Consider the following 11,792-nt stretch of genomic DNA (forward strand, 5'->3'; position numbering starts at 1 on the left):
TTTGAGGCCACAAAGGTCAAATAACATGTCCAGTGTCATATAATACATGGAAGGAAACTATTTGAATGCATGGATGTCTGGTTCTCATGGTGTTTTCATGGTAGCCCACCCTCTTTGTCTGTTTGCAACTTAACAACTCAGTCCCGTGCCTTATTGGAATTATTAGATTTGTTACCACAGTCATGATGTTATATTTTAAATATAAAATTATATTCACTTATATCTCAAGAAATACCTTGCTAAGTTTCCTTTATTTCCTATAATTGTGTGCTCTGAGGTCACTGGCAGATTTTGAGTTTAAAGGCAGCATTATGCATTTAATTATTTTATTGTATGTTTTGTTCATTTGATTGGCTAGGGATTAAGATAAATTTCTTGGGGTGTGGGCAACATTCTGGGGCTTCTTCAAATGATTAAAGTTATTTCAAATTGCAGTATTTCTTATTCAAGAGTTATTTTAGGAGTCACTTATCCTGAGTTTTCAAAATCATGTCAACTTTAAATTTAAAAAATATAGAACTAATATATCGGTCCTATATCCATCTTGTTGAAACCTCAATTTCTCCTATGAGATAAGTAATATTGTTCTCCTTGGCAGAGGTGAAACTGAAGCTAAAAGAAGGTAAATGGCATTTCCAGAGTCATACACATAAGAAATGGCATTTTAAGACTTGAACTGAGTTTATTATGGCTTCTAGCTTAGTGTTTGTTTCATGACATTAGGCTTCCTCCATGCCACAGGCACAATAGACACATATGGGCTGACAGTCTGACAATATCAACTTCTGCTTCAGGAGAGAACACACTAGCTGGTATTGGACTTAGGCTGTTGATGTAAATAACCATAAAACTGCACACAACATATAAAGTTTCTGTTTTCAGACACTGGGTAACAGGCGACACCAGAATGAGACCCTTGAGAGAAGGAAAACACATGACATGAGTTCCATGTTATCCTTGGTTTTGTCCTGGGATGCTTTCCAGAACATGGCACAGGGTTGTGAAGCACCATGAAGATTGGCAGTCTCTCTGGGCAGTAGAGACAGAGCTTCCAGTTTGATGTTAAAGCAATTGGAATTTGCAAGGCAGAGTGCTGAAGAGGAAGAAGACCCAGAAATGAATAAGCAGAAATCTGCATGGAGGTTATCCTTGGGTTCTAGCCGAGGTCTGGGTTGTGTACAATCAAAGGGTAGAATCCATGAAGCAGAAAGCAACTGTTAGAGTATCTGAAAGCCAAACAGATGTTTAGAAAGACTAGAAAGACTTGATAGACTGATTAATGCTCACTTCTGACTAAGATGAAATATGTCCTCATATAACACGTTTCTCCGAGTTCTCTGGAAATACAGACTATTTAAGTGTGGTTCAACATTCTCATAAAGGTTCATTAATGCATCTGGAATTATTTTTCTTCTAGATTTATCGGACTGGCAATACATTATTTCAACTTATTTTCATAAATTTCATATTACTTCATTAACATAACCAAAAAGCCTAGGAAGGTGATAGGTTCTTCTTGAAGAGCCCCCCCCCAAAAAAAGTAGCATCTATTTTCTGGAGCTCTTCTGTCAAAGACCTTCCCATGGTGGTGTGACTACAGATTTTAGTGTAAATAATAATTACCAAAAAGATTTAGTTAGTAGACTATTAAAGAATCATTTGCATAATTGGTGGTAAAGTTTTCTTTTGGTTCCTTTCTCATTTTCAGGTTTGCTTGAAAAAATGAAGAAATTATGAAATGTATTAAAAAGAAAACTCAAAATGCATTTATATTTTAAAACCTCTGTACTTTGAGCTATATTTTTCATAGGTGAATATCACACTTATTTCTTGAAGTATTTACCATAGGAAACCAGGGTCTTGAGTTGAATTCTCACTCAACAATCATGGAGAAAACTGTGAAGTCAAGTCATAGCACTTTATTTCTTTGGGCTCTGGTTTGCTGATTTATGACATGGAGTTAGGAGTAGTCATCTGATACACTCATATGTATCTTCCATGATTCATATATTGAGTACTGCTGCTGTACTTGCTATCTCAAATTCACACTCTAGAATCATGGAGATTATCATCCATCTATGATTGTTGCCTTTTTTATTTATGCCATTTACAAGGCAGAATTGCAACTATGGCTTAACCTGAATATTGCAGAAAAATGGCCATCCATTTTCTCAAGAGTCCTTGAAAACAAGATGAAAGAACGATGTTGTCTTTCAATTGTTCATGTGAAAATAAAGGACTTACAGATGTAGAAAAATTGCATTCCCTAAACTACTCTCTAATAGAGTTGAAGACAAGAAGGTTGTGCCCTTTAGAGAGAGAGGAAGGTGCTCTTGAAAGGGACTTAGATCTGATGGTATTGAATATGCTTCTGTTGCTCATCATCTTTGATGTTCGACCTCTAAAGACTTTTTGTTTGTCTTATGTAAGGAAATAATAATGCAATTTTTTGGGATGTCATCAGCAGTTTTTCCCCCTCAAACTTGTTTGTGGGAAGGCCCTAAGAAAGCCTGAGAGTTTTAAAATTTCTGGAGCCCAGAAGAAAGGAATTAGAGGTATAATTATCAAATTGCCATCTTTCATTTCCATCTCTGATTCTACTATTTTTTCATCTCGATGAAGTATTTTCTGTTTTCTCAAAGAGTAATGAATGAGCAGTGAGTAAATCTGAGACTGCAGAATACACAATGAAGAAAACAAGTGAAGAAAACCTTGATGGGGGCAAGCAAAGCTAAAATGCCTAGAAAAAAAGGAAAATCTGTATGCAGAAAAATTATAAATCAGATAGGTCAATGCAAAGTATTGAAATAGTCCCATGAAAAGTATGGCATGAGTAGCCCTAGCTGCCACAAAACACCCATGAAAAGAACTAGGAATGACAATGAGGTGAGCACATTATTTAATATTTATACTTGTAGTGTCAATGATATAACAGACACCCCACTATTTAATCTTCACGTTGTTGCTGAACACAAAAGGGATGAGAAGGGTCATCATTTTCTGCTTGGTGTTGACTGGTCTCACTCAGGCTTATTAAGCATAGCTTTATCCTCTCAGGAGACAGGTTATATACCTGGCCTGAATTAGAAAAGTTAGCAAGTGAAATGAGATTTCCCCTAAGCCCCTAACAGTGTTCTTTGGAATATATTTCAAAGCTTATCCTTTAATATAGTAGTATTCCTTTCTCTACAGCTTTATTACATTTACTTTTCAATGGAATGAAATCCCCATAGTCAGCACAGAGGCACATAATGAAACAGTATCTGACTACCTCATGAAGAAACCTATGGGTGCTCGCACACACACCCACATACACACACACACAAACACACACACGCAGACATACGCTCTCTCTCTCTCCCCACCATCCTCCCCACCGCCATCCTCTCTCATATACATACATACAAATACTCTGTATATATTGCCAAGAATTCACCTGGGAAACAGAGGAAAGAAGAATCAGATCCAAGCCTAGAATTCTGGCAGAGTTAGACTTCAGTTGCATATACCCTATTATTCTTAGTGAAGTTCAACTTACAAAACATTTATGTATCCACCATTATTCATAGATTTCCTTCAACTAGGACAACACTCTTCACCTTCTCAATCCTATTCATCTTCAGAAACTAAGATTTTTTATAACCCCTGAAAGTTCTAGACCATCCTAGACATAAAGATATATATCCTTTCTAAATTTATAGTCATTTCTAATCAAAATTGATCATTTGCAAATATACCAGGCACTTCTCGTGATACCTGTGGAACTCTCTTTGAAATGCTTTTCTAGTTCATTTTAATTTTTATAAATTAGGACTTATTTGGTTCTTCCTGTGTATATTAGTATTTGAATAAGACTCACTGCTATAAACCAACCATCATGTCATGAGTAATTGCTCCAGAAAAGTGGTTTCTAATGCTTCATGTGGTTATGAACTTTTACATTTTCACTAAGGCAGCAAAAAGAAAAAAAGAAAATACTAATAGTGCAGGAAAAGAGACTGAGGCAAAGAATAAAGGCATGCTCTTGAAAAAATTCAAACATCATATAAAGGTAGAACTCAGGAAAGTAGAGTTCCAAGTTGAGAATGTATGAAGGCAACAGAATTAATAATGGGTTCCAGAGAGAGAAATTGAGCCTTAGTGAGAACCTAGCAGGGAAACAATAGCTCTGAAAGCAGGGCTGGGACTAAAGTATCTCTGCCCACTAGAGATGGTAGGTGGTGGGATATGTAAAACACAGATATGTAAAACCTTGAGAGTTAGCAAAACGTCCAGTTTACAACAGGTAATCTCTTGAGTTGATGTTTGGGACTTTTTTCCCCTACTAATCTTTCTTCCACACAGTGTTAAGACCATTTGCAAAAAGGAATTGGTTTTTTACTCAACTGGCATATTTCCCAGATATACATAATGCAAACTCCGGCTTACACAATGGGATTTTCCTCAAATAACTAATTTGAGTTTTTAGCATGGAAGTATATGTATTTGAAAGTTATGGTTCCATAGAGTTATGCCTTGTCTACAACTTGATGGTGTAATCCTTGAGGTCAGCAACTGTTTCCAGTCATCTTTGTATTCTCGTAAAATCTATTACAATATTTTCCGTGGAGTAGATATTCAACTACTGATGAATTTGTCCTTCTCAGTCATGCATATTTACTATGTAATGTTATGAATATTCAAATACTCTTTTCTAAATGATGTAACTTTATCCAGTTAATAAAAAATCATTAAAAGCACATTCACATCATTAATGTATCTTGGGTTCAATGAAAAGTCAGGTGGGCAGAACTGATAATACATTAAAATCTCCTTTTTCACCATTATTTCAGAGCTATGTATGGAGCTGCCTTTGAAAACATTTGTACTTCTCATTTAGATGAGCTATGTGACATGCAGAGAAAGATGAAAAACAATCTCTGTGTGAAGTCGCATATGGGGGGGTTAGTTCTAGATTTACCAGCTACTAATTTTCCTTTGAGCGATTATATATGTTCTTTGATTACACATAACCTTACTGATTTCAAAGCAAAAGAGCAGGAGGAGATGAAAATACTTGAATCACACAACAGCCTCAGGTGGTGCCTTTGGAACTGAGGAGCTGACGTTCCATTTCCAAGTCTCAAAATATAAGAGACATAACTAGACTGAGCAAATGTAATGCAACAGCAAAAGCCCTTGGCAAATCTGAGCCAAATATCAAGTAGAGGACACTATTCGTGTGCATAAGAACCCATGCAACCCAGACAAGGAGCATTACTGGATGAACTAGTAGCTCCTTGACTTACTCTTTCCTGGGGAAAGTTTGGTACTGTCACACAGGAAGTACCATGGTGGCAATGCCTCCGAACCATGGAAAGCTCTTTCTCAAACAAGAGGAGACTGTTCTTTCAAAAAGGTGATTATGAATCTTGCCTCTTATTGACTTAATAAAGAATTATATTCCCACAGAGTGGCTGGTAATAGACACAGAGTCCTCTAACAAAAGAAGGAAAGTTGCAGAGGATACTAGAGAAAACAAAGTCTCTCTTTGGAATTAACAAATAAATATTAAATACTTAATGTCTGATATGGAGAAAGTACATAAGCTTAATATATTAAATTATTTTATCCTATAAATATATTATTTCTTTTTGGCTCTTACTCTACTTTACATTTATTGAGTGATTACTGGGACTGTATGCCAAGTACAGAGTTGAATGTTTCACAATCTTATTGCTTTTAAGTCTCATAATAAGGATGATCATAAAAAATATGTACAGTTAATCTCATTTTGTTTAAAAGGTGAACTGGATCTTGAAGAATTTAGGTAAGTCACTCATGATAACATAACGAGTGATTTCAAGACTGGGACTTGGAGCCAATCCTGACTAACTTCAAATCGTATGCTTGTAATTATTAATCTGAAAGATTCCTGAAGGAAGAAGACATTCAGCATAGACAACAGATGTCTGTAGCCAAACTATGCATTAAGAAGAAAATTCAGAGAGGACAACATTTGTTTCTTGATAATGTTGGATTAGAGACCATTGCTAGGAATCAGAAATTATTTTTTACCCCCTTTTCACTAATTATACGTACATATAGTGTGTTTCAATTAGACACACCCAATTCTAAGGAGTCTCAATTTAGTTTCAGTTATTCTCAAAAAATTCATTATAGATTTGTGAGTTAAAAGAGGCATACCAGATGTCGTATAAGAATACTTAGGCTAGGGGATAAAGATTTTAGTACCCAGAGAAGATAAAATTAATTAACAGTTAACAACAACCTGTGCAGAACACTACATTCTTAACAGGCTTTTTTATTTTCTTTCCCCTGGGAGTGCTCTGAGCTATACCTCGAAATGTGAGCAGTCAGCTAATAGCATTGTTAACAATGGCTTCTGTGTTTTCTAGTTCACAGAAATTCAATTAATAAGTAATTCCACATCTTTGCCCCCTTGTGTAAACAAATTGCCTTCACTTTGCTAAACTTATGGCTGGTGGACCCACAGTGTAAAAGTATCTTGACATTGGTAAATTGTATTAAAGTTTTCCAGTCTTTTTCCCAATCCTTTGCTGAAAACATTGCATTCATGCATTAATTCATGTATTCATTCATTTAGTCATTTCACAAAAGTATGTAGAATGCCTTCTCTATGCCAGGTGTATTTTACATGCTAACAAAGAAATGATGTGCACACAGGTAAATTTCTTGTGCTGAGTAAGAAGAGAGAGTGTACCTGGTAGATGTGGGTGGAATTTAAAATAGGGTGTTCAGATAAGACTTTGCTGGGGAGGTGCCACTTGAGCAACACCACAATTAAAAACTGTGGTGCCAGGGAACACACTTGTGAGGTAAGAACACTCTAGACTAAGTAAAAAGGGGAGACACCCTGAAGTGGAGGCCGCTGAGTATGTTTAAGCAAGGTTCAGGGAGGAATTTAGAGTTTTGGAACAAAGTGAGAAATAAGGAATGAAGTCAGAATAACAACTAGGGGCCAGATCATGTGAAGGCTTTCATGCTGTGGCTTTTGTTCTTAGTGACAAGAAGTCACTGGGAGTTTTCAGTAGGCTATGGCAAGATTTGAATTGTGTTTTAAAATTTATGTTTTTATTATGTACAACAGATTGTACTTTCTATAGATAAGGTCACATAACTCTGAAGTTAAAAAAAAAAAAACTAACAGAAACATTATTTGCCCTTTAGAAGAGTGTTAGTGTAATCCTTGAGTAGAATTATATCATTGTCATTTGCTCCATTGTTAACTTGTTTTTCTTTCAAATTTATTGAATGTAATATCTATAAAGAAACATACATAAATCAAAAATACACAGCTTAATGAATTATCACAAGGTGAAGAATGTCCATAGTGATTATCTAAGCCAGGAAACAGAGTTGTGACCCATCTCATGTTATACACCTTCCCTCCTCCTGTATGAACCACTAACTTGCTTCTGAAATCATAGATTAGATATGTCTAAATTTCCATTTTTTATAGGTAGTTCAGTCATATTGAATTAGGGGTTCACTCTACTCCAATGTGGTTTCATCTTAAGTAATTATATCTGAAATAATCCTATTTTCCAGTTTGCATTTTGAGATACTAAAGTTAGGACTTCGACATATGAATTTTTGAGGGACACAATTCAACCTATAACATATCCGATAAAAAGTTGGATTATTTTTCTGAAGCACTTCCATTAGCATTTATTACAGGTATAACCTACTGGTGATGAAATATCTCACCTATAATTTATCCAAAACTATCATTGTTTCACTTTCATTTTTGAAGTATGTAGAATTTTTGTTGATGCCTTCCTTCTTTTGTCATTCAGCAATTTAAAAATGACCTTCCATTATGTTTTGGTCTTCATCGTTATGATAAGAAATCAGCCTTTTTTTCTAGTCATGGTTTCCCTGAATATAATGTGTCTTTATTTTTTTCTTCTGTATACTTTTTAGATTTTCCATTTGTTGTTGCTTTCCAGTAGGATAATCACAGTGTACCCAGGTGTTGTTTCCCTTATATGTATTCATTTTAGCATTTGCTCTACTGCTTGGATTTGTGCATTGATGTTTCTCACCACATGCTGTAGCTTAAGTGTGTCCCTCAAAGTTCATATGTTGAAAACATGATTCCCAATGAGAAGGTGTTGGGAGGTGAGGCTTAAAGGAATGAGTGTGGGTCATGGGGGCATGGCTTTCATGAATGGATTAACGCTGCTATTATGGGAGTGGTTTGTTATCATAAGAGTGGGTTCCTAGTAAAAGGAAAAGTTTGACCCCCTCTTGCATGCTCGGTCTCTCTCTCTCTTTTCTCTCTTTGCACTTTTGACTTTCTGCCATGGGATTTATCAGCACAAAGACCCTCACCAGATGTGAGTCTCTTTCTTTCTGAAGAATTTCAGAAGCAATAAGGAAACTAAAATAGAATCAAATGTAAGACTTGGAAATAAAAACTATGAATAAATAAAAATGTGAAAATATAAATAAAAACTTATTTTAACTTTGACAGTACATTATTTATAAGACAAGAAAAGATCTGTGAAATTAAGTACATTTGAAAATAAATTATTCACACTGAAGCATAAGTAGAAAACTGATTTCCAAAAAATGAACACAGTCTCAGTGAGCTACGGACAGTAACAAGGAGTTTAACATCTAATTTTTTTACAAGTTCAGTAATTTTTGATTGTGTTCTGGACATTGTTATTGATACATTTTAAGGAGTTTATGTTATATTGTGTTATTTTAAAGGTTTTTGAATTTTGTATGAAAATCAATTAAATTCTCTTGATCCTGTTCGGCTTGATTTTAGGTTTTATTAGGGTAAACATAATTCTAAGTTGTGGCTTTAATTCTAGGATATGGCTCTTTCACCTAAATCATGACTTTTTGAGGTTCAGCTGCATGTCCAAGGTGCTCAGTGCAGACTTTCACTCTGGGTTGAGTAGAACTCCAGTGTTTCCAGGCATGGTGAATTCCAATATTTTCAGACACTGCATGACCTTTTTAAACCTCTGTTTGGCTTTCAGATGCTCAACAGTTGCTTTCTGCTATGCTTCATGGATTCTACCCTCTGAGTATACACAACCCATACTTCAGTTAGAACCCTAGGATAACCTCCATGTGAATTTCTGCTTATCCCTTTCTGGAGCTTCTTCCTCTTCTGCACTTTGCCCTGCAAATTCCAATTGCTTTAACATCTTCAAACTGAAAGCTCTACCGCTACTACCCAGATAAATTGCCAATCTTCACGGTGCTTCACTTCCCCTTGCCATGTTCTGGAAAGTGTCCCAGGATAAAACCAAGGATAACATGGAGCTCGTACTATGTGTTGTCCTTCCCTCAAGGGTCTCATTCTGGTGTTGCCTATTACCCAGCGTCTGAAAACAGAAGGCTTATATATTATGTGCAGTTGCGTAGTTATTTATATCAATAGGCTAAGTCCAATACCAGCTAGTGTGTTCTTTCCCAAACCAGAAGTTGATATTGTCAGATTGTTAATTTTGGCAATTCTGGTTTATGTGCAGTGCTTTCCATTATTGTTTCAGTAGTATTTCTCTCATTACTAATGACGTTATAATGCTTATTTCCCATTTAGATAATCAAGTGACTCTTTTATTTATTTATTGAGCTGTCTGAAATTTTCTTCTTGATTTACAGAAGTTCTCTCTCGTTTATTCTGAGGCAAATATTTTCTCCAGCAATATAGAAGCCCTTTCACTCTTTCCATTCTCTCTTTTTTTTGTTGCTAACTTCTAACTTAGAACTTATGACATCTATTCCCTTTCTTACTTTTCAGGTTCTTGGCTTGTTTTAGATCAAAATTATGCTGGATTCATTAAATAAGTTGGAAGTTATTTTCTTTTCTTCTGTTCTCTGGGAGAGTTTATGTGTATAAATCCATGTATATTATTTTTAAAACATTTGATAGAATTTTCGGGTAAAACTATCTGGGCCTGGAGTTTTCTTTGCAGAAGAATTTTAAATTATAGATTTGACTTTTATTTTTTAGTAGTTAGGGGACTATTCAGATTTTTCTCTTTTATTCATTTGTGTATTATGGTAATTTTATATATGAATATGTTAATTTAACATACATTTTCCAATTCATTTTTATTAACATCACCTTTTGACCTTTTAAGTGTCTATAGAATCTATAAAGTTACATCATTTTTATTCTTAATATTATTTATGTTAAGACTCTATTTGTCTTGATAAATCTTACAAGAGATTTAACAGCGTATTTGTATTTTCAAAGAACCTTAGTTTTGGTGTCGTAGACACATCTCCATTGTATCTTTGTTTTCTACTTTATAAACTTATCTTCTTATCTTTATTACCATCTTTCTTCTACATTCTTTTGTTTAAAGTTTTAATGCCAAATGCTCTGTTTTCTTTCCCTCTTATTCCTAATATTCCAAAGATAAGGTACTTTTTGATCCTGAACCCGAACCTAAGATGTTTACCACAGCCTCTGATTCTTAGTCGGTGCTGGACTACAGTTTTTGACTTTGCTGTACGTGAATCTGTCAAATGTTTTGTTTGGCTTCTCAGCTTCTCAGTAATCTGTGTAATTGGCATTCGCCTTTAGGGATAATATGGCCTCAACTTCTCAATTTCTTTCCATAGTCTTCCCTTCTCTCCCAGACCTTGGCCTTGTAATTTCTCTCTGCCTTGAGAGTTCTTTGGTATAACAAAGCAGATTTGTTTTTTGTTGCAGCTTTTTCTAGGTCTTCTCAGCAAGAATATAGAAATAAACAAATGGATTTACCTTTATGAAACACATTTTGATAAAGTTTTGACCAGTTTTTAAGACAGATAATATTCTAAATGTCTTGAATTTACTGTAACTGTTATTACCAATTTAACATTTTATGGAATATTTTTAAGTGGAACCTCTTGTATTGACAATAAATTAGCTTTTCATAACATTTAAAAACTGAATAATTAATTGTAAAGACTTATTTTCACTAATGTAATTCTGGAAAATTTTTAAAAAAATACATTTAGGATTTCTAAATGCTGATTTAAAAATTATGTTTATTTGAAAAGAAACTTAGACTCTAACCATAATTTCTGCAAAAATATTTTTATAATTCAGAAATAAATGCTCACTTTGTCAACACACATACTAAACTTGAAATAATACAGAGAAGATTAGCATGGCCCTCTTCAAGAATGACAAGCAAATTCATGAGACATTTCATGTTTTTTTTAAGTCCTCAAAGCAATGGCATCAAAAACAAAAAGTGAGACTAATTAAACTTAACTTCTGCACAGCAAAAGAAGTTATCAACAGAGTAAACAGACAACCTACAGAATGGGAGAAAATATTTAAAAGCTATGCATTCAACAAAGGTCTAATAGCCAGAATCTATAAGAAACTTAAACAAAATAATAAGCAAAAAACAGATGACCTCATTAAAAATGGGCAAAAAACATGGACAGACACACAAGCAGTCAACAAAAAAGAAAAAATGCTACACATCACTAACCATCAGAGAAATGCAAATCAAAACCACAGTGAGATACCATCTCACACCACTCAAAATGATTATTACTAAAAAGCCAAGAAATGATAGTTTCTGGTGAGGTTGCTAAGAAAAGAGAAGGCTTATACATTGTTGATGGGAATGTAAATTAGTACAGCTACTGTGGAAAGCAGTTTGGAGATTTCTCAAATAATTTCAAACAAAACTACTGATATGGTTAAACTTTGTGTCCCCACCCAAATCTCATCTTGAGTTGTGATCCCCATAATCCCCACATGTTCAAGGGCAGGACCTTGTGGGAAGGGATTG

The 11,792-nt window shown here is 34.7% G+C and overlaps 1 non-coding gene across 1 annotated transcript; it reads left to right on the top strand.

Moving 5' to 3' along the window:
• Positions 1-11,098: 11,098 nt before the first annotated feature.
• Positions 11,099-11,204, top strand: LOC111550947. Its single transcript, XR_002734208.1, has one exon. It is a non-coding gene; the product is annotated as a U6 spliceosomal RNA (small nuclear RNA).
• The last annotated feature ends 588 nt before the right edge of the window (positions 11,205-11,792 follow it).

The sequence above is a fragment of the Piliocolobus tephrosceles genome, chromosome 3 (assembly GCF_002776525.5).
Source record: "Piliocolobus tephrosceles isolate RC106 chromosome 3, ASM277652v3, whole genome shotgun sequence".
NCBI lineage: Eukaryota > Metazoa > Chordata > Mammalia > Primates > Cercopithecidae > Piliocolobus > Piliocolobus tephrosceles.